General features: G+C 42.4%; 1 long non-coding RNA gene and 1 pseudogene across 10 annotated transcripts; one reads left to right on the top strand and one right to left on the bottom strand.

Moving 5' to 3' along the window:
• On the top strand, window positions 1–21807 carry LOC102555981 (uncharacterized). Of its 10 annotated transcripts, XR_015636126.1 has the most exons (10): window positions 1–415; window positions 1002–1068; window positions 4956–5225; window positions 12230–12359; window positions 13807–13897; window positions 17941–18664; window positions 18776–18922; window positions 19093–19344; window positions 20600–20702; window positions 20983–21184. It is a non-coding gene; the product is annotated as an uncharacterized LOC102555981 (long non-coding RNA). The 10 variants fall into 10 exon arrangements; XR_015636128.1 differs by lacking the exons at window positions 18776–18922; window positions 19093–19344; window positions 20600–20702; window positions 20983–21184 and adding exons at window positions 6013–6111; window positions 13965–14093; window positions 14479–14598 and having other exon boundaries at window positions 12230–12345; window positions 17941–18199; XR_015636124.1 differs by lacking the exons at window positions 1–415; window positions 1002–1068; window positions 19093–19344 and adding exons at window positions 13965–14093; window positions 14479–14598 and having other exon boundaries at window positions 5085–5225; window positions 12230–12272; window positions 20983–21807.
• Ppid-ps19 (peptidylprolyl isomerase D, pseudogene 19) lies at window positions 7055–8304 on the bottom strand (annotated as a pseudogene).
• Window positions 21808–24047: the final 2240 nt, after the last annotated feature.

Here is a 24047-nt window from a genome sequence, read left to right as displayed (position 1 = left end):
GAAATTTCACTGAATACTCACAGTAAGCTTGTGAGTTTAGTTTTATGATCTAACTAATGCTAGGTCCAGTTAGACAGTCAGAGCAGCTACACAAAAGGCTCACGGCACTCTGAGGGCGCTTCCTCGGGTGGAAACTGGAGAAGGGAAGGGTCATAAAACCAAGAGAAGGTGGGCTTTCCACAGAAGGGAAACATCCAAAAGAGCTGTTCGCCTTACCCGAAATTATTAGTTTGAAAATACACTGGGTGGGGTATTCATTAGCTTTCACACTTGAGGAACAATAGGAGCCACTTAAGGACAGCCAGGCATCTGTGGAACGTACGGAGAAACTGAGAAGCAGAAAGATACCAAGAAAAACTAGGAGTAAGACACCACTGTAATTCACACCACCATTGGAAGCATGGCGGTAAATGTGGTGAGTAAGCCCTAGTTCCTTTTTGTGATTTCCATCACGTATATATTTCTTTTCTGAAAGCTCTCAAATCCTAAACATATTATATGAACGGAAAAGCAGGATAATAAGGGATAAGGTTATTATTTTGCTATTTATTTTGTTTTATTTTTCCATTCTTGACTTTCTTTTTTTCATCTATCTATCTGTCTGTCTGTCTATCTTGAAATTATGATTTAACTGTGACATTTTGCAAGTAAACAAACAAGGGCTCAGATCATTAAAAATAATCTATGCTCAAAGTGTTTCTGGTGTAATATTTGAGATCCATTTTAAAATTTAGTAACTACCAAGTTTTATGGCTGCATGATTTATTGTACTTGATTTAAACTATTGCTGGCATTGGATGATTAACTCTCTGTGTGCTAGGCAGGAGCAATGCATGATTGTGTTTACCTTTTTGTGCCCTAAAGGCAACAGGCTGAATGGACTATGTCATTTGTGAATGGGTTCACAGTTTCATAAAGAAAGTAAAGCATATCAAAGTAGATATGCCAGGTCTTTCGCAGAGAGAATTTTGAATAATTTGCTTTCTTTGTCCAATATTTAGGAGATATTTACCTGATGAATCTCTTGACAGTGGACATGTGGTAATGTGACAGAATGCACACCAGATTGTGAGTCATGCTTTTAAACTACAAAACAGACGGATCCCTGGTGAAATGAAAATAACTCTAGTAAATCTAAACTTTGTGTATGTTTTTAGTAGGGAAGAATTTGGGGTAATTCTGTAAATAGTCCCTATGTACTAAACAACGTGGTCTAATTGGTTGCTGGTTTTGTACTTTTGGTACGGCCCTGGCTTTCAGGGAATTCCCACTGACATCAGTTAACTAAAAGAAGTATGAATAACATGTCATTGTTTAAAAAAGGAAGAAAAATGGTAGTTATGCCATTAGGCTGAATTAGTATATTTAATATTCTAGGTATCTCATCTCTTGTCAAAGCAATCTGCACATTCAATGTGATGTCTACATAGAAAAAAAAAATGGTATAGAAAACAATTGGGGTGGTGAGGAATAAGCCTGACTGTATAGTGGATAACGAACTCTCCAGAAAAGAGGTGGAAAGGAAAAAGGAAAAAAGATGCATCTGCGAGGTCAGAGTTGCCTTAGAGAGGTGTGTGAGGTAAAGCCATTGCAGCCTGTGTGACAGAACAGAGCAATGGGGTAGGAGGGCCACAGTAGGGCAAGTGTGGAGACGATAGCATCACCCACGGAAGTGCAGGCCTAGGGACAATTCAGATACCTCATCAACCACTGGAGAGGTGAGCAGAGGATTAAGTTAGGGTCCCTCCTCACGTTGCACACTAAAATTAATTCCGGGCCTATTTGAAAAAAAAATTAGGAAACAGGCATTGTGATTTTTCTAACCTTTTAGTGAGACATTTAAAACCTAACACCTTGTTACCACAAACTAGAAGATTTAAAATACTGAGTTTGGAATTTAATTTATGTCAAGAATTTCCACAAAAATGTTGAAAAGAAAATGAAAAAAAAAACAGAAAATTATCTAATATACACATGCACACAGATGTACAAACACCCTCTCCTATCCTAAAGCAATGAACGCTCCCCATGACAAAACAAATGGCTGAAAAGTTGATCCCAAACCAAAGCAAACAAATACATAAATAAATCTAAACCATCCATACGCATACATGAAAAAAATTCAACACTGTCCCCCATCATAGGAACATACACTAGAAAACAGCTCCCTTCCAAAAGAAGCAAAACTGTGCTAGAAGATCATCCTATAAATGTTTCTGGAAAATAAATATTCCAATACATCAATGTATATGCGTGTAATTCATATATATTCTGGGGGCATTGATTTGACATCATAGACAAATGGAAAATAATCTTATACCTATCAGTTTCACCAGCATAATATCGGGAAAGCATAAAGGTTAACATACAAAACAGCTTACCATAGCACTGTTAACAATGAAAAATTGGAGTCAAATGTTTAAAAAAATCACGCAATTAACATCATACAGATATTGATGCCCAGCCCCTTTTCACACTATGGCGTTCTCTAACAACATTCTGCTACAACAAGCAAGGCCCATGGGGACTGTCCGGTCTCCCATTAAACTCTTTCGCTAAAAATTGTAACCAGTTTTCAGTTGTCTAGAGGATAAAGGTAAAATCCCTTGGTAATTTCTTAAGGCTTTGTGATTTGATTTAAGCCTCTGCTTACACGGACACTGTCCCGACAAGGCTGAGGCGACGCCTGCCTCCTAGTCTTTCAGCCTTGCCTTGTCAAACCACCTTCCTTGCAAGAGTACCTCCAGGACCACCTCCTTTTACCTCCAGTCAGCAGCTTCTATAGCGCAAGGCCAAAGTCTGAGGAGCCTACTCTAAACATTTAGCTGGACACGTGTTTCTGTTGTTCTTTATGCAGATAAAGCACATTCTAGCATTTGCTCCTTACCCTGTAAGATCTGAAGGCCTTCAGTGTCAGGAAAAATGTGTTGCGTATTTCTGTCGGCCTCGACCTTGTGCACAGAAGCAGTTTGGTGAGCATGCTAAAGGGTTAATCAATGCTTGGAAATATTCGAAAGTCCACAGAGAGCTGGTCTTATGTCTCTTCTCATCAACATTCAAAACCAAGGAAGCAGTAATTCTCTCATACAGGAAAGCCCAAAACACTGAATAGTGGCATTAAAAAAAATTCCCTCTAGCAAGAGCCAAATGACTTTTTGTCTTGATGCAAGTCAGAACACAGCAGCGAGATGGGCAGCACTAATGAGTGGACATTGGATAGAGAAAGGCCTCTTCTCTTGTGAGAGGCTATCACGCATGACCAAAGCGTGTGTAAACTCGGTTAGAAGTGCCATACATTGGTGCCGTTTGTTTGATTGATTTTTGCCCCCCACTTCTGGTCTTGAACACTTAATGTGAACATCCCAAGTGTCAACACTCAGGGTCTGAGCTTTCAGCCTCCTCCCCGCCCTGAGAAATCAACGTAATCGGGAGTAAGCACTACCCATTGCAATCCTACCTTCTTTTTCTAAAATTTTTTATTAGATGTATTTCTTTACTTACATTTCAAAGGCTATTCCCCTTCCCAGTTTCCTGTCCATAAGCCCTCATTCCCTTCCCTCCCCCTCCCCCATACGGGTATCCTCCCTATACATCCCCCCCCCTTTTTTTTTAATTTATTTAATACTTAATAATAACTCTTTGGTTTCCGGGCAAACATCCCCCTCCCCTTCCTTATGGGTGTGCCCCTCCCTACCCTCCCCCCATTGCCGCCCTCCCCCCAACAGTCTAGTTCACTGGGGGTTCAGTCTTAGCAGGACCCAGGGCTTCCCCTTCCACTGGTGCTCTTACTAGGATATTCATTGCTACCTATGAGGTCAGAGTCCAGGGTCAGTCCATGTATAGTCTTTAGGTAGTGGCTTAGTCCCTGGAAGCTCTGGTTGCTTGGCATTGTTGTACATATGGGGTCTCGAGCCCCTTCAAGCTCTTCCAGTTCTTTCTCTGATTCCTTCAACGGGGGTCCTGTTCTCAGTTCAGTGGTTTGCTGCTGGCATTCGCCTCTGTATTTGCTGTATTCTGGCTGTGTCTCTCAGGAGAGATCTACATCCAGCTCCTGTCGGTCGGTACTTCTTTGCTTCAACCATCTTGTCTAATTGGGTGGCTGTATATGCTATACATCCCCCTTATTGCACCCCCCCATATTCCCCTGCACTGGGGGTCCAACCTTGGCAGGACCAAGGGCTTCCCTTCCCCTGATGCCCCAACAAGGCTATTCTCTGCTACATGTGCAGTCGGAGCCCTGGGTCAGTCCATGTATAGTCTTTCGGTAATCCCACCTTCTGGTCAGTAATCTCTTGGCTAAATATCAGCCCTGTTTAAATCCCAAGCTCCTCCTCCTCTGGGTCTTCTCCCTTACAGTCATAGTTGGAAGGGGGGAAAACAGACCTACAGATCCCTGCTCCTTTCAAATTCATAATTACAAGTGTTGCAAGATATTTGACCACAGCCCGAAATTGTGTTGTTTACTAGTAAAACCTGTTTCTAGTTGTGGCGTGGCTCAGTCCTAGCACACACCTTTAATCCAAGAGCTTTTCTGTTTATTGTAAACAGGATTGAATCAAGTCAACCATAGGTCAAGAGGCAGAGCAAGCAACCAGTTGACAAGGAGTGAACATAGGGGGAAAAAAGAGAGAGTAAGAGGAAGTCAGGAGGACAGATAGAGAGGCACAAAGGAAGTAGAGGGGCGGGTCATTCAATTTGAGGGTCTTTTTTTGTTTGTTTGTTTTCAGACTGGCAGGGAGAAGGAGGAAGGTCATCTGGATGATTTCTCTGCCTCTCTGAGCTAGCAGGCTTTCTCCCAGCATCTGCCTCCCAAGTCTTTATTGGCAAAATCGAACATTTAAGATTTTGATTAAAAAAAAAAAAAACGCACCCGTGTCGAGTACCCTTCTTGATGCTGCCTGGTGGTTGGCCTACATTTTAAGGATACTGCTTCAGACCATCTTTTGTCTCCTCAGGTCCCCACGGTTCTCTCCACTCCCTCATACTTAAGTGATGACCCTGTATCCTGTATCTCTGAGGAAACAGACACAAGAAAACATGCTCCTTCTGGCTCGAACTGGGCTTCCTTATCAGCCCCATACCATGCACTTCATAATTACCCTTCTGAGCCCAGCTCTCCTACTTAAGCTCTGGAAACAATCCTGCTATTCCGGACCGTGGCTCTGGCCATTTTCCTCTCATTTTTCCTCTAACCCTATCCTTTCTGCAGGATTGTCCATCAGCAGGTAAGATCCTAAGTTTTATTCTCTCTTACATTTTAGTAAATCTTATTTTCAGGGAAAAAAATCGCTTACACTAGTAAATTACCTGTGTTTTCTATTTCTTGGTTCCCCACCCCCAGATTCTTTTGAACATAATCCCTTTGTGCTTTCATTCTGGTCGCTCCACCAAAACTCTTTGTATCAACATCCCCATTGACCTCTCCCTTGCCAAGTCCAGGGGTGTTTGTGTAGCTTGGCTAACTTACAGCACTTGATACCATCTGTCTCTCCTTTCATTTATCTCACCCATTTCTTCCACACACTCATGAATCTCAGGCCCTCTTGGCAGTTCAGAAGTACACTGCAGTTTGCTACCTAATGATGGATAACAGGTTTTTACCAAGCCTTCATTAAGAGAAGGGTTTTCCCGCATGGGACATCATTTTATTTCCAATCTGACTGTACTCTGACTTCTGGCTTCTTGAGTATTCTCCTTCTAGCAGTTAACTTCTAGAAATCAAGCAAAACATTGCACTAGTGTAAATAAGTATAGTTGGTTAGTTCATAGCCACCAGAAAGAATTTATGTGAGGAAATAAGGCCATATTAAAAGTAGGCTTATCAGAGTTGAAAATATAAAAACCAGTTAAATTTGAGTTTTGGGTAACAAATACATTTTCATCTGTCTAAGGACATTTTAAATGCGCCCACCGAACCCACTGTTGGCACCCAGCAAGGGATTGAAATGTGACTGAGCTTAAAACATCAGCACAGAAACTGCATGAGGAAGGAGCAGACTTCCTTTCTTTCAGGACAGGAAATGTCTCCTGGCAAATGACAGTGGAAGGTGGACTTCGAAGGTGTATCCTAGACGTAACTGACTAAGCTGGCAGGCCTAAGACCTAGAGAAGGTGCGTAGAGCCTCTGCATCATGAAGACCCGGAGAAGAATCATGCGCAGAACCTCTGCGTTGTGATTTTTTTGTGTCTGTTGGTCCTAACCATCTATGGCTACTCCATGGTCCCCTGGAAATAGAGCCTGGTGAAGAGAACCCCACATAAGGCATGAACAAAAGGCATCTCAAATCCACTCAGTAGCTTTCATATCTCTTAAGGCCTCACTGGCTTTGGAACAGAATTTGATGACAGATATAACATATGACCTGGTAGTCCAAAATATTTCTACACATGGATTAAACCATCTGTCAGTATTTACTAAGCCGCTACTTTAAAAAGCACCCAACTAATGGGAGAATTTAAAACACATGGTTCTAACCTTGAAGATCTTAAAATTTCCTGGAAGGCATTGACCACCATAAACAGGGACCACTTAGCCTCCTTGTCTAAGACAGTCTTGATTTATAGCTGCTATCCTGGAAAACATGTTAAAACACTGGGGTTAGAGGCTTGGTCTGGGGATGGAGCATTTGCCTGGCATGTTCAAGATTGTATTCAACTCCATACCCACTATTTGAAAGGAAGAGAGAAAGGAAGGAAGGAAGGGAGGAAGGAGGGAGGGAGGGAGGGAGGGAGGGAGGGAGGGAGGGAGGGAGGGAGGGAGGGAGGGGAATCAAACTGCTCCATTACATTGTAAATAAGTATGCTGGTTTTGGCTGATAGATTCTATATACTATAAAGATAATTAATCAGTGCAGGGGAGGGGATAAGACTGTAGTAGTCATGCTATTTTTTTTGTGTGTATTTTGTAACACTTTATTAAGAAGGGACCTATGTCAGCACTGCTATGTACACAATGACAAAGATCAAAGGAAACACATCAGGGGTCATGTAGACAGTAATATACATTGTCCTTTATATAATCAATGTATAATAGTTAAGGAAAGTTCAATCCTTATTAAGCAAACATCTTTGCATTCCCTGCCTTCTCTTTATCTTTCTGTGCCTTTATTATTTGTTTGGCTTTAAGCAATTCTGCCAGGATAGCTTTATCTCCTGGGCTCTCTCATGCGCCTTCTTGAGATCAACCAATGCTTGTTCATATTCTTTTAATCCTTGCCATCCTTGTGCTTTTCCATACAGTGCTTTAGTATTTGAAGGGTCCGTTTCAAGAGCCTCCAAGCAACTGTCAATTGCCCCCTGCCAATTTGACATCTTCAATTTACAACCACCAATATTCAGCACACAACTTAAGGCTATAGGCTGCAGTCTGGATAGATCTGCTTTCTCAATAACAGCCTTTGAACTATCCACGTACCTTAAAACCTTCGTATTTTTTTTTCTTTTTCCTTTTTTTCGGAGCTGGGGACTGAACCCAGGGCCTTGCGCTTGCTAGGCAAGCGCTCTACCACTGAGCTAAATCCCCAACCCCTAAACCTTCGTATATTTTTTGATAGCCATCTCCCAGTTCTGAGACTTGAAAAAAGTATTTCCAATGTGTTGTAAGTCTTCAGATATTAATATAATTGTATCTACATCTTTTAAGTCTACTTCTTCATCCTCAGGGAAATCTGGGTGACTATTACCAGAGCCATCTTTGGGGAATATTCCTCAGTCATCCCCTTCCTTCCTTCAATTCTCCACATTCTGCAATAACACACAGTTTGGCAGGTTCTTCACCATTCACTTCTCCATTTTCAAGCATCCTTGACACACCCCAGCCCTTTTATTACTTGACCAAATACCACACGTTTCCCATCCACATGAGGAGTTTGAGCTGTTGTGATAAAGAGCCGAGAACCATTTGTATTGGGGCCTGCATTTGCCATGCTCTGTAAACCCTCCCGATCACGCTTATAGTGAAAATTCTCATCTTCAAACTTTTCACCATAAATACTCTCTCCACCTGTCCCATTCTGATTTGAGAAGTTGCCACCCCGAATCATAAATTTCTTAATAATTCGGTGGAAAGGACATCCTTTAATGCAGAGGTTTCCCAGCTGTGGATCCAGTGCCCTTTTCTCCTGTACACCATGCACGAAAATTTTCCGCAGTTTTGGGAACAATATCTGCAAACAATTCTAAAACAGTTCGTCCAACTCGCTCCCTGCTGATGTCCATGGCAAAGTCTTGTTGGTTCTTGGAATTGGAGGGCTTGGCTGCTGGGGATGGGTGGGACATCTTCACTGCAGGCGCTAGAAAGCAGGACACAAGTGCCTCGTGTGTGAGAGGGGCTCAAACTCTACCACACCTCTACATTACCAGTCATGGTATTCATTTTATTTTATTTTATTTTATTTGCTTGGTTGGTTTTTGAGACAGGATCTCTCTAACTATTCTTAAAGAAGAATAGGAATGGTAGCTTGGCTTAAATCAAGGCAAGTTTTAAATGAAGACAAAATATATGAAGTTTATTCTTGAGATAGCTGCCATAGAAAACATTTGGGGAAAAGAGTGATGTTTCGAAATCTTGATTTTTTTTCCTCGGGTGTTTCATCATCTCCTGTTCCAAGGCCACTTTGGAGAAGCCACAATACCAAGTAGTAAGTCCTTCCCAAAATGTCCCTCAGAAAGTCTTCCATCAGGTCCCCACTTGTATCATTTCCTTATGAAGACATCGGGAGCCCCCTTACCCATAGCTGTGTCCTTACCATTCTGGGGCTTCATAAATAAAGACGATCTTAGAGGTCGAATACCATGAGATTTCACTAAATTTACAGTGCATCATACACCATTCGAGGCAAACAAGCCATTAGCCCCATATCAAATGTTTTAGATTTTAAAATGCTAACACACACGTATGGCTAAGAATTTTCTTCCCAAATCTCATGAAATGCCTTGCACACTCACTTTGGAAATTACAATCTTTGAAACTGGGAAGGTGTTGGACATTTTAGTCAGGAGAGAGGTGGATGCAAGTGACATTAGGAAAACTGTCATCGTCGTGATCTGTGTTGCATGATTGGCACTTAGGGTGACCAGGCGCAGTTCTTGATTAGAGAGAGACAAACGAAGGAAGCAATTGACTAAAAATTGGCAGTAACAGTCTTCACAATGCTGTTTCAGTCAAATATGGGAACAAAAGGGAAGCATGAATTGCAAGTGAAGTCTTTAAGGATAAAGTCCTAGATGTCTGTAAAATCTCAGTAACTGTAAGGGGGGGGGTAAAATAGTCCACACGACAAAAAAGAGAAACTGACTCCTGTCAGCTGTGCTCTGGCACCCACACAGGGCCATGGCACAAGAAAGAAAGAGACTAAGCTGAGTTAGACTGTTCAAAAAATAATACCAAGGCTTAAAATGAAGGACCCTAGTTCTTACTGAAGTGTAAGAGCTATTAAGAGGCTTGGCCTGGTAGAAAGTAGGTAGGTTATGGAGTTCCTGTGAAGGACCCTAAGGGCTTTTGCCAGCTTTACACCCACTGCCTCAGGTCAAGAGTAGGCCAAGTACCAGCTTCCCGCCTCGGGTCAATACTAGGCCAAGTACCATTCTCCGCCCACAGTTCTCGGGAGAAGCAGGGACATTCTTGAAAAAAAACCTCAGAATGTAGTCACCTGATACTCTGGTCCCAGATAGACTTCGAATGCATGTCAGATGCTTGTTAGCCCATAGATTCAAAGGTCAATATGCTTAGCCAATAAGTTTAAACTGTAACTTTGCTGATGTAACCTGTACCCCTAAAAAGTATAAAAACTGCTTGTTACAGCCATTCAGGGGTTGCCTTCTAGTCACTTGCCATGAGGGGTTGATTGAAGGTCAAGCCCGACACCAGAGAAGTAAACCTCTTAGGTTTGCATCAAACTCCATTCTCAGTCTCACTTGGGGGTTAATTGGGGGGAGTCTCCCAGTAGGTAAGACTCACTTCGAGCCTTACAAAAAGGCCTGCACCTTCCTCCTCTACAGGCTCGCCAGGGTCCTTGGGCATTCCCTTCTCCCATTTCTCCAGCTACATCAGCTCCTTCTCACTCTTAGAGCTCACCAAGGTCCTCTGAGGCTTCCTACCACAACCCTGAGCTATCAGCCAGGGCTACTCCTTCCAGACCCAAAAGTTTTTCTGAACTCGCCTCACTTGTTCCACCAAGTAGGTCTGCCTCTCCTTCCTGTAAACCTACCAGATTCCTCTAGGATTTCCTTCCCCCGTGACACCAGATAGATGGACTCTTTTCCTAAACCAAAAGCTGCCTTACTCCTGCAGGACCCCCCTTTCCCTGAACCATCCTCTCAGCCCCCTCCTTCCTACTCCAAAAATCCATCTAAGGATTAGGATTACCCTTCCCTAAACCTCTAGCTAGGCCTGCTCCTTCAGCTCCTTAGCCCTCCTCCACCTCCCTCCAGCTGTCTGCATGGTCCCTCCCTGCCTATCAGTTAGGCCTCCTTCTCCATAACCCTTAGCCCACCCTCGTCCCTCTTGTCTCGGACATCTCTCCCTGCCCTCTGCTAGGCTTGGCTCCTTCCACTCCATAACCAATCCTCTGTGATTGATCTCATTTCCCTGAGCTACTGGTCAGCATCCGCTGCCACACTCTCGAGATCTCCTGGCTCCTCCGGGACCTCCCAGACCACCCCTTCAGTTTGGATCCATTCCTGTCCACCGTATAAGCTTTTGAGAAGTCCCATTTACAGATGCCTCAAAATATTTGCCTCAAATATTTCTTGGAATAGATGTAACAAAGGAAGCAAAAGGCCTGTGCGATGAAAATGTTAAGTCACTGAAAAAATAAATTGCAGAAAATGGAAAGACCTCCCATGCTCATGAAGTGGTACGATTAGTAGGCAAGAATGGTCATATTACTGAAAACAATAGTGCAGACTCCTCCAAAATCTCAATGTGTTTCTTCCCAGAAATTGAAAAAAAAAAAAAAAAAGCCTTAAAGTTACTATGGAAAGACAAAAGACTCGGGGTAGGGAAAACAACCCTAACTATTGAAAACACCGCAGATGGCACCACTACCCCCTATTTCAAGCAATGCTATGAGGCTATAGTAATAAAAACATCATGACATAAAAACAAACACATTGGTTAATGGAAGAGGATTAAGCCCCAAAATTCGTAAGGACAGCCTTTTCAACAAATGGTGCTGGTCAAACTGGATAGTTAGTTACTCACAGAAAATTAAATTAGGGGGCTGTGGAGAGATGGCTCAGCGGTTAAGAGCACTGATTGTTCTTCCAGTAGTGGTGGGTTCAATTCCCACCAACCACATGGTGGCTCACAACCAATCTCTAATGAGATCTGGTGCCCTCTTCTGGCCTGCATGCATACATGCAGGCAGGATGGCACAAACACAGTAAATCAATAAATCTTAGATAGGAAGGAAGAAAGGACGAAAAGAAAATTAGTTCCTTATCTCTCCTTATCATTATCTCTTTGAGTTGCAGAAAAGTCAATCCAAAATAGATCAAGGACATCAACATAAGGCCTGAGAGCCTGGATCTGGTAGAGGAGAGAGTGTGGAACATGACTCAACTTTACTTATACAGGAGAGGATGTTCTGACGCCCACCCAAGTAGCATGGGACTTCATAAAACTAAAAAAGAATCTGCACAGCAAAGGGAAACATTTTTTACTAGCTGTATATCTGATTGACGGTTGTCTAGAATGCACAAAGAAATCAAAATACTGCTGCAAAAACAAATAACCCAAGTTAAAATTGAGACATGGAACTAAACATAGAATTATAAAAACAAGAACAGCAGCAGCAGCAGCAGCAGCAGCAGCAGCAGCAGCAGCAGCAGCAGCAGCAGCAGCAGCAACAAGAACAACAAAGATACAGACAGCTCAGAAAACACTTTTTAAAATGTTGTTCAACGCTCTTAGTCACCAGAAAAACACAAAACGAATTTGAGATTTTTGTCTTACTTTCCCTAGTCACAGTAGTTAAGAATTATTTTTTTCTGACAATAAATTCTGGCATGGATGTGGGGAAAGGGGAAGATGTATGCCCTGTTACAATCTGGTAGAAGTACAATCTGGTACGGCTGCCATAAAAATCAGTGCAGAGCTTCCTCAAAAAGCTACACATAGTATTTCTACCATTTGATCTGTCTACACTACCTATGGGCCCATTCTCAGAGGACTCCACATTCCTACTACAGAGATATTTGTCTATGTTCCTTTCTTCCCTATTCACAGTGGCCAGGAATTGGAAATGACCGAGACGTCCATCAACTGATAGGTAGATAATGAAGATGTGGTGCATCAACACAGTGGAATATTATTTGGGCGTAAAGAAAAATGAAATTGTACTGGTAAATGGATTGAGGTGAAATGGCTATTCTGAATGAGCTCATCTGAAACCCTAAACTATTAAGGTGTCACGGCTGGGGAAGTTAAACGGAAGGGGGGTAGAATACAGGTGGCATGAAGAGGAAAGGGAAAAACCACAGCAGGGAGGATTAAACGTGGTGGGGGATGGGTGAGCAGGGTAGAGGAGAGAGGGATGTGGAGGGATATAGAGGAATAACTAATGCTATGAGAATGCCTTGCAGGAACCTACTCCCACAGTCGCTTTCTAAAATGTCTACATATATAAAAGGAATTTAAATGTTGTTACCCTATAAGAAAGGAATGTCTTCCAGACAACAGTATAGGCTACTGTAAATTGCTCTTGGTTACCCTTCAGAACTTGAAAGTAAGATCATATTGCTGAAGACAGCTCGTACTTGAGTCATAGGAAGGAATGGAGAAACCAAGTTGGTACCAGTCTGGAAGCTTCCTTCATCTATCTCTCCTAGTTAGCTTTCATAATGCTGTAAGGTTCTATGCGTACTACTGGGGTAGAAGAGTAACAATAGTCTTACCCCACTGCTAACTACGTAAACTACAGTAGTAACTGACTTGGTAAGATATGCCTTATTGGCACAAATGTTACAGGAGTAACCAATCGTTTTCAGAGTGTGAAGATTTAATGCGTGTTCTGATGTGTTTATATGAAGATAAAGAGGAGGGGATATGTTCTATGGAGGTGTGGTGAAGTATGGGGAAAGAGGGTGCCTCCATGAGCCCATGTTGAGGCATCCCTTCCCCATGAGGGACAAGCCACACACTGGTATAGTATAGAATAGAGTTTATTTTTGGGCCTGGGGAGGGGAGTTAAGAGGTTAGTAGCAGCAGAGAGAGAGAGAGAGAGACAGAGAGAGAGAGAGAGAGAGAGAGAGAGAGAGAGAGAGAGAGACAGAGAGAGAGACAGAGACAGAGACAGAGACAGAGACAGAGACAGAGACAGATAGAGAGGAGGAGAAGAAGAAGAGAGAGAGGGAGAGGGGGAGGGAGAGGGGGAGGGGGAGGGAGAGGGAGAAGAAGAAGAAGAAGAAGAAGAAGAAGAAGAAGAAGAAGAAGAAGAAGAAGAAGAAGAAGAAGAAGAAGAAGAAAAGTAGAGGAGTAGAGGTCAGCCATCAGCATGTAGATAGAAGAGGGGGAGGGAATGAGGAGAGAGGGGTAAGGGAAGAGCAAAACAGAACAAGAGAGCAAGAGAGTAAGGAGGGGGCAAGCAGCTCCTAGTGTCAAGCATAACAGCCAGGTAACTGTGGGGTGGAGCTTAGACAGAATGCTAACATGTTCCACAAGATAAAACTCCTGCCTGGTATCATTGACAGGGTTAAATCCCAATGACTGGCTATACCAAGAGCCCTGGGACAGAACCCAATTTGATTATTGTGCTAAATGGACACAGTAACTAGCAAACTGCCCCCTAAGTTTTTATTATTAAGTCCATAGATTACTACAACTTCATCAGAGAAGCTTCTTTTTGGAGGAGATGGCAATGGATGCAGAGATCCACAACTAGTCAATATGCAGAGAGTAAGTAAGAGACTTTGAGATGATCAGCTATCAATGGAACATCGACATCACACCTTTTCCACGACAGGACTCAGGGCTTATTCTGGAAGAGGAGGCAGAAAAATTTAAGAGCCAAAGGTTGTGGTGTCTTCAACAACAGGGCCATTGCACATTTGAAGAAAAGAATCGGTGACAGCATGTATAAGAACTGCATAAGGTGAGGACAGCCAGAACCTGAGCATAAATAGGAAATGACTTAGGAAGTTCCATCTCCACCCAGGAGCTATTGACAAGTGATGGCTACTGGGGGAGGGACAGTCAGTTTTCTTTTAAAATGTGGCCTCTGAGAGGCTATCTATGCCCTCGGAGATGGCCCTACTTCCCTACACATATAGGTAACACTTAAGTAAATTCAGTGACTTAAATACACAACAGCACAACAGAGAGAGAGAGAGAGAGAGAGAGAGAGAGAGAGAGAGAGAGAGAGAGAGAGAGAGATGAAACACGATAGGAATAAAAAGGAGGAATTTGATCAAAACACGTTATATATGTGTATGAAATTCTGAAGCAACAACATTTTTTTATTTTTTATATTTTTTGAGAAAGGGCCTCACTGTGTAGTCCTGGCTGTCTTGGAGCCCATTATGTAGACCAGATTGGCCTTCAACTCACAGAGATCTGTAGATCTGCCTTCCTCTGCCTCCCCAGGACTGGGATTAAAGGTGTGTACCACTATGTCCAGCTTCAATTATTTTTTTAATAAAATGAACGACAGGTAAAAATGCCTGTTGAACTTGCGTTTTAAAATGTTAAGATGGGATTTTGAAGATATTTATTTGATGAACACCCCTTTTAGATGGTCCATCTTCCATGTCAGTGGAGCCTCAAACTCATTGTATAGCTGAAGATAACCTTGAACTTGGATCCTCTTGTCTATATCTTCCTAGTACCATGATTGCAGGTTGGAAGGCTAGTGTTAATCACTGAGCCACCTTTAAATCTGATGGAGGTCCTAGTACCCAGTGGCCTGGTGCTTGGTTACCTAGAGTGTTCCCCACAATCCAGGACCACTGAATCGCCTTGAAGCCTATTCCAAATGCAAAATCTCCTCTTCTATCCTAGCACCCAGAAAAATGCTTCTCTGATAGCGGGGGTTCATAAAATACTCAATGAACTAATGAATTAACATGTTTCAGAGATCAGCACTTTGCCTGCTGGCCAGTCTCTCGATATCCACCCTGACTCCTGTCTCAGTCTCATGAAAACCCCTGCATGAGAACAACTGTTGTCTCTACCGTGTCTCCTCCCCTCTCTCTGTTTTAGAAATGTCCCAACACCGCCATTGTTTGTGACTCTTCCGTTCATGTTAGTTGTTTGCTTGTATATGTATGTGCCAGGAACTTAGTCATCTTCCTTGATGAAATAAAATCGCTGGCCTTTGGAGTTGGCAGTGGGATGATGGGAGCCCTAATTTAAAAGGGAAGAAGAGTATCTACCTAATGTTCCAAGTATGAGATTGAACGAGTCAGCCTCTCATTCCTCATAAAGCAGCCCTGCCTTAGTAGAGACACCTGTATCTTCACTGTTGAACATAATTCCTGGAAATCCTGAGTAAAAAGAAAAGAGGAAAGATATTCTAGCTTTGTAATAAACATTCCAATTTCTATTTCTGTACAAAACTCTGCTCATGTGGTCATGCCCAGATGATTACACTGGGAATTATTTTCCCCTTCCTCCTCAGATGTCTTTCCTGACCATGTCATTACCTGCTTTTACTCTTTAGCTCAACAAGATGGCTCTATCAGAGACTTGCAGACTATTTTAGTTAGGTCTCTCACTGCTGTGACATAACAACAGGCAGAAGTAACTTAAAGAACAATGCTTCATTCTGTTTCCTTCTGAGAGCATTCAGTGCATCGTGTTGGGGAGAGTATAATGGTGCAGTCTCTAGCTGTGGTGGCCAAAGCACGAGACAGCTGTTCATGTTACATCTAAGCCAGGAAGCATAAAGATGAACGGGGCCAATTAGCCCCTTAATCTTTTGTTTTCTTCAGTCCAGGGCCCTGTCCCCTGGGATGGTTCTGCCCACAATCGATTCTTTATCTCTTTAGCTGGTATTTCTTACCTACATCCCCAGAAATGTGTCTCTCACGTGAGTCTAAATCCTGTCAAGTTGGCTGTGGAGCTCAAACATAATATATGAAACATAATATATGAAATATCCTCATTAAATGCTTCATGACTGTGTTGCCATACCTAACCAGACAGTAGCTCTTCCCAAACGCAGAAATATATTTATGTTTCTATTCCAGCTTTAAGCTCAGTATCTAATACAGGAGGAGTCGGTGCTTAGTAGGTAACTTTTTCTTTAAAACAATCATGACTCATTATACAAAAACATAAGGTCCCAAGACAGCTACAAGTTTGACCTAAATTTGCAGAGGATAACCAGTATATTCTACATTTTAGTCCCGAGGATTGAACCTCAGGTTTCAATCTTACAAGTCAAGTCCTCTATCCATTGAGCTCTATTCCCAGATTCACAGTGTGCTCTTGAGAATGCTAGAATGTAAAATTAGAACACTGGGACAACCTATATGGGGCCTGACTTGGGCCAATTGGCATTTAGGTTATCCTAGGCATAGAAATTTAGGTGTAAAGGTCTATAATACAAAACTCCCACTGAGGTGTTATCCAAGGGGTGCAGCAAGGGCTGGCTGTCTTCAGTGCTTCTTGAAGGATCTTGCTAAGTCCCTCATTTAATTGTCATTGGAGATTCCAACTTACTTCTTGTTTAAAAGTTCAACTATTGTGTGAACTCCAGACAAGCTCTTGGTTCCCTGGCTTTTCTACCTTGGGGGAAGCCATCTTACCTTTACCAGCATTCTCTGCTACTCTGCTTTGTTTGTTTAAAGACTCAATATTCAGACTGTTTAATGTATTCAGAATTCAGACCTAACTGACCTGGAGCTAACTATATAGGCCAGGCTGGGCTGGAACTCCCAAGTGCTGGGATTAACTGTGTGTACAGCCATGTCTGGCCCTGCTGTAAATTTTAATTAATAAAACCAAATCTGCTTCTATCATTCCTCATCTCTTCCCCTTCCTTTCTTTCTTATCTAGCTTGTTTGGTCTTTGGCTCTGTGTATTTCCCCTTTTATGGAGATGCTTGAATCCAAAGCTGTCAGTCATCTACTGTTCTGTTTTCCCTTGCCAAACATGTCACCCTTTATAAACAAGACTTGCCAAACTCCATGGATTAGCAAAGGAAATGCACATGTCACAGTAATACATGACACTCAGACTACAGATATCACTGGGGACATGTCTGGTTTATTATTCTGCTTTTATAAAAGGCCCAGGAGAAAGGCAGCAGAACTGGAAGTAGGCTGACTTAGTATACAGCACGGCAGCAATCGTCTCTTACAGGAAAGAAATATTAATTGGCATAATTGAGACTAGACATTGTCCATTTTACATACATACATACAGGTAATGCTCAGTGAATTCTTGTTAGTATGAGGATGTGTGTAGGTGTCAGAGTGAGCTAGAATTGTTTGGTTACAAAGGGAATAGTGCCTAGGCCATGTGGCTCCTAGGGACGAGGGAACTTAATTCTTCCTAAAGTCCTCTAGAAAAATGAAATGTAGGCATTATGTAAGATAAAGTAGCTGGCTTGTTCTGGAACAATTATGAGGAAAGTATTTAAATGTAGCTTCTTGGACTTGCTTCATTTGATCTAATAGACTAAAACTTCTACATAATACTCATGATAGCAGATAATTTAAGGGGACAAAATGGTGTGATAATTTTAAATCTGACCTAACTTTTTCTCGTTATATGGAAGTATTTTAGGGTGAAGATAACATTTTGAAGTTTGAGGGAGGGAGGTTATAGAATAAGATATCATTTCCCGTGTAGGGAAAGTGAAAAGCAGTTGAGAATGTGGTTATTTTAATGTTAATACCCAAGCACAGATGCATTTCCTGTTAAAGGAAGCAAAATGGAGGTGTTTAAACATCTGCACCACCCTTCCCAGAAACATGTCCCTCTGTATTTCCCAGGGGTTAGCAACTTGTTCTCATGAAAATCCTGAAGGAGTTCGAGTTCAGCGAAGGAAACAGGAAGTTCAGTTCGGTTTGTGGAAAGCCCAGGAAACAGCAACACGTCTGTGAACAATGAGCCGTCTGCTGAAGATTCTTGATAATGGGAATGGGGTGTGCCGGGAGCCAACCAAATTTCTAGATGTATAGTATCTTCCCCCTTCAGATTCTATAGGCTTTCATGCTATGTAAAATAAACCCAGACTCGAGTTCATGGAAACTTCTAGAAGTTGTGTCTCTGGATTCTTTTAGAATGTAGGGCAACTTCTCTGCTGAGCTGCTCTTCTCATCACCCAAGTCATGAGGGCAAGGCCTGTGCTTTTACCCAAAGAAAAGTCCTCAAGCCAGCAAACACAAGGCTGCTGGAACAGGTCTGGGTATTCTGGCAAAGCACTGGGCTCATGGTGTCACACTTTGCTGGATATTCCTTTTCAAGTGCTTATTAAGCATCTGATGAAACCGTCAGAGAGAAGCACAAAGTAAAGATAAGCCTGTTCCTCTCCAAGCTCATTCTCTGTCGAGCAGCAGGACCTTACCTGCCCCACAGCCTCTAGCACGTGTTAGCTATCGCACAAACATCAGTTACTTTGGTTAAGTGCTGTGACACGTGCCTGTCAGAAGCATCTTCAGAGGATTTACTTTGGTTCGTGGTTTAAGAAGGAATAATTCACCACTGCAGTGAAACGTAAGGAGTCCGACGCGGTGGGCAGATGAGGCTAGGGCTCCTTATGTCTGACAGATTAGGAAGCAGGATGCTGGCACTCACTCAGCTTCTCCTTTTATTTTTATCATTCAGTCTGGGACCGGAACTCAGGAGGTGGCACCACCACATTCTTGTCTCTGGCAATATTCTCACAGACATGCCTAGAGGCGTGTTCCCCGGGGCATTCCGAATCCAGTTGACCGTGAAGATGAATCGTGACAGAACCCTACAGAGTTCTTGGTGAGCATAGACACATCCCCAAGGCTTGACCCCCAAACAAAACGCTGTCTACGACAGATGGTCTAATCTTTGGAATGGGCTCATAGAGGAAACAAACAAAAATGACAAAACACATGTGGAGCAGATGGATTAGAGACACATTCATGAGATGCTCTCTCCTTTATCTTTAGCAACCCACAACTCCAAATTTCGGAAGGAAGACATAGGGATGAGGAGACGAAGAGTAGTGGATGTGTGGTGCAGTGAGCAGTCTGAATTCTAAAACTTAAGTTCCAGTCCTGACTTTTTCTCCAAATGCTGGACTAAGATTTATAAACCTAAGTTTTAACAAGAGTGAGCAGAGCTTCCTCTCCAACTGGGAAGGCATGGGAACTAAACATTACACGGAGTCTTAGAGAGGGGTGGAGGAGACTTCTCAGCAGGTAAGAGTGCTTGCTGCTCTTGCAGAGGACCAGATTTCGGTTCCCAGCTCCCACTGTAGGGTGGTTCACAACTGCTTGTAACTCCAGCTCCAGGGCATTTTCTGATGCCTTCGTTGGGGCTCCTGCTATACTCCCACTCCATGGGCACTGCACTCATGTGCATAAACACACACACACACACACACACACACACACACACACACACACTCACTCACTCGCTTGCTCGTAATAAAAATAAAATCTGGGCTGGAGAGATGGCTCAGAGGTTAAGAGCACTCACTGCTCTTCCAGAGGTCCTGAGTTCAAATCCCAGCAACCTCCTGGTGGCTCACAACCATCTGTAATGAGAACTGATGCCCTCTTCTGGTGTGTCTGAAGACAGCTACAGCATGCTTATATATAATAAATAAATAAATCTTTAAAAAAATCTAAAAAAGGAATTCTTTAAGATTTTTTTTACTCATACACAAGAAATGTGGTTGATTCTTGATACCCAACTTTGACTTATCTTTCCAAAAAAATTTTCAGAGCTACTATTCCAAGCTGTATTTCAATTAATACACCATGATTGTTCACATTAGTGGGTTTTTGTGTCCTATAGGAAATTGATGTTGATACTGGTTCGTTTTGTGTGTCAACTTGACACAAGCTGGAGCTATCACAGAGAAGGGAGTCTCCCTTGAGGAAATGCTTTCCTGAGACCCAGCTGTAAGGCATTTTCTCAGTTAGTGTCAGGGCGGAGGGCCCCTTGTGGGTGGTGCCATCCCGGGGCTGGTGGTCTTGGGTTCTATAAGAAAGCAAGCTGAGCAAGCCAGGGGAAGCAAGCCAGTAAGCAGCACCCTCCATGGTCTCTGCATCAGCTCCTGCTTCCTGACCTGCTTGAGTTCCAGTCCTGACTTCCTTTGGTGATGAACAGCAATGTGGAAATGTAAGCTGAATAAACCCTTTCCTCCCCAACTTGCTTCTTGGTCATGATGTTTTGTGCAGGAATAGAAACCCTGATTAAGACAGAGTATAAAACCCATTGTCTGAACATATAAATCTTCTTAAATGATTAAACTATAATACTTAATAAATCTTTCTAGGCATCCTTCTCTTGGACTGGATTTATAATCAAAATTCCTATCTCAATTCTTTTTGTAGCCTACTGTCTTGGGCAAGTCCTTTGGGCTGTTACCACCAGTATAATCTTTAATGGTTGTATTAATCTAGTTCCCAGCACTCAGTTCATTTTTGTTGTCATGTTTTTGTTGAGGCCTCTCTCCATGGGCTGAAATTATGTGCCGAGCATCTGTTCCTTTGAGAAAGGCCTCGTGGATGACCCCTCACCAAGAGTCTAATTTATCTGGAGACTCCAGGTACATATTTGTCTCAAAAACTATAATACTGATTATCAAGGAACATCTAATGCTTTATAGCTCCACAATTAAGCCAACTCGGCCATGGCTCAGAAAACAGACTTTGTTCTGTTATTTAGCACATGTGTGTCTGTGTCTGGGGTGGGGAGTGTTCTGGATTTGTTAGTTGTGGCCATTTTGACAACCATATGTCTATTCAAGCATCTGGCACACTTCTATGTTTTTAAACCTGTGGATTTATCTGATGAGAGTCAAAGTATTTGATTTACTTTCTTCATAGAATGGCACAGCCACACCCACTGGCAACAGCGAGTGTCATGAACCAGCCTGACACGGTCCAACCAAGCTGAGGGGATTGTTACAACTGCTGTCTTTCTGTCTCTGACTTTTGGTCTTGCATTATGATTCGATTTATGTCTTTTCCTGAGAAAAATTATGTCTGAGTATTTTTAGGAAAATCCTAAAATAAATTCTATCTGGCCACTCTTTGGAAGTCTTCCTTATGCCCTGGAGATCATTAAGCACAGATAAGCACAGAGCTAGATGAGGCCATTGCTCCAGGGATCATCTTGGGGTCTCTGCCCCTGAGCTAACTCAAACAATATAATTGATGCAGGGCAAAAAGAGACAACTGACAGTGTCTGAGTAGCCAGAAAAGATAGGTTACATATTCAAGATCTCTTTTTTATTATAGGCTTAGCGGTCTCTTAAAATGTAGTTTAAAGATAGGGGGTCGTACAGGGTACACTTTTGAAGGAATCAAATTCAGAAAATAAGATAGACCAACTAAAGTGAAGTTTTCCTACTTAATATTGTAGATGATGAAACCTATAGTAGAAGAAGGTAGGTAGTAGTATTTGCTATTCATAACCAGACGGGGGTTCAGATTTTTCTGTTTGGAATGCTTTCAAACGGCAAGCACTGCAGCCTAAAAGCAGGCTGTCACATAATATTATGTGCTTGCTTTGGAGGAGACATTCTTTAGATTTGAACCAGAGGGTCACAACAAGAAGACTCTGTTCTGTTTATATTTTCTAATTGTGACTGAACTTGTAACCCTGGGTGTGTAATGAAAAGTCAAACATATATTCCTTACCGTTTGGCTAATCGTTAGTCTGTTTTCTTCTGTGAAGCACCTGTTTGCTGGTCAGTCAGAGCAGCAGAAACTGCCTGGTGGTGAGTCAGAGCTACTTCAGGGGCCTGATTGCTAGCAAGTCAGAGGTGCAAAATTCCCCTAACCATCTCCTGACTTCTCTCCCAAACTCCTTATCTCCCCCGAAGGGCTGCCCTGTCAGCAAGAACCCTCTCTCTCCTCTCTGTGCTGGGGAAGGCCCCCACCCAGCAACAAAACATTTGGGAAAACATACATGATTACATACACATACATGTGATTTGTAAGGATGTTTAACTGTCATTTCTGAATAAGAGCGTCAAGATTTATGATCAAAACAGGCACTGATATATGATCAAAACAGGCACTGATAGGTTGATACATCTCCATGCTGAAAACTGAAGAGGTTTCAGGACTTAAGATTCTGACTCAAAAGACAAGTTACTTATAGCCCTTGCCTATAAACCCAACACTAAGAATGAGGCAGGCGGACAGCTTGTGCAAGTCAGTTGATTGCTAGTCTGTGTTACATAGCAAGACCCCTACACACAAAAGAAACAAAACATTATGATGTAAGGTAAAAAGTTTGATCTGGACAATTTAACTGAGTCTCAACTTACCTTTAAAGTGAGGGTAGTTATTATAACCTAATCTACGGATATTGTAAGTATTAAATAATATTATGTAACTCTTTATCAGCTGTGTATATAATAAATGCTGCAAATAGGTTACCTTCCACAACTGGGAATAACAAATCACTATTAAACAGGGGATAACATACAAGATTATAATTAAGCAAAAAACTATACAAAATAGCATGTCATCAGGGTTCCAATAAATATCACATTAAGTCCAAAATATAGTGTGATTTAGGGTCCTCCAAGAAAGAGAGTTTAGATAACATGCCAGTATCACCAGACTGGCTCTGAGGCACCTGCTCCCAGGTAATGACATATAGACTTATTATTTATGAAAGTGTGGGCATAGCTGGTTTGTTCCCAATTCGCTCATATAACTTAAATTAACCCATTTATACTAATTTATGTTCTGCCACATGGCTCTGCTGCCTGGCCCATTACCTGTCCTCAGTACTGGCATGGTTATGTTTCTTCCTTTCTGTGTGGCTGGCCAATGCCTCGCACCTGATTCCTTCCCAGAGTTCCTTTCTCTACGGGAAGTCAAGCCTATCCTCTCCAGCCTAGCTGTGGGCCATTCAGCTCTTTACTAAAGCAATCAGAGGGAGCCTTAGTCAGGTGAGGGAGAATAGAGGCACACTTTCACACAGTGTACAAAAAATTATCCCAACACAGCAGATCTCAATTTTGGAAGCGATGAAAATATTTGTACCAGACTTGACCAAAGCAGTACATTCCCATCCTCCCTTTCTTTCTTGGGGGGAATGTTATAGCCCAGAATCTGACATTATCTTTTCCCATTTTTCCTTCTATCAAGGTCCCAGGGTCTCATACTTGGCTTACAGTGGTGAGAGAGTAACTTCAAGTACTGTTCCTTCCGTTACCACCTGTACACTTTTAGTGGTTGTTGCGGTTTTGGGATGGAGCTTAGGGTCTTCTGCACGATAGCAAATGCTCTACCACCAAGCTGCATCCCCAGTCACGTTCACACTGTAACAGATTTTTGCTTATTCATTGTCTTAGTTAGGGTTTTACTGCTGTGAACAGACACCATGACCAAGGCAAGTCTTATAAAGGACAACATGTAATTGGGGCTGGCTCACAGGTTCAGAGGTTCAGTCCATTATCATCAAAGCAAGTAACATGGCAGCATCCAGGCAGGCATGGTGCAGGAGGAGCTGAGAGTTCTACATCTTCATCTGAAGGCTGCTAGCAGAATACTGACATCCAGGCAGCTGGGATGAGGGTTTTATAGCTCACACTCACAGTGACACACTTACTCCAACAGGGCTACACCCTTTAATAGTGCCACTCCCTGGACCAAGCATATACAAACCACTCCATCTAACTTAATGCAGCCAATTGCCTAGTGTGCTAACACTTTGACATAATGCAAATCAATAAAGTCTTCTGAGTTAACATAGGCCTTTGACCAAATGCTTGAGGTCAGTATTATTCAGGGATACAAGTCCTTAACGATCTAGCCAGGCGCTTCAGGGAGACAAGGAACTAACAAAGACTGCAGAGAGATTCATAAGCTTGGTAAGGAGTCGGAGTATTCCCTGGGAACATGTTTATGGAGTGTTAGAGACTGTAGAG

The sequence above is a fragment of the Rattus norvegicus genome, chromosome 13 (genome assembly GCF_021556685.1).
Source record: "Rattus norvegicus strain SHRSP/BbbUtx chromosome 13, alternate assembly SHRSP_T2T, whole genome shotgun sequence".
Lineage (NCBI taxonomy): Eukaryota > Metazoa > Chordata > Mammalia > Rodentia > Muridae > Rattus > Rattus norvegicus.
Note: the sequence above shows the minus strand (reverse complement) of the source record. Positions and strands in the feature narration are given on the sequence as shown.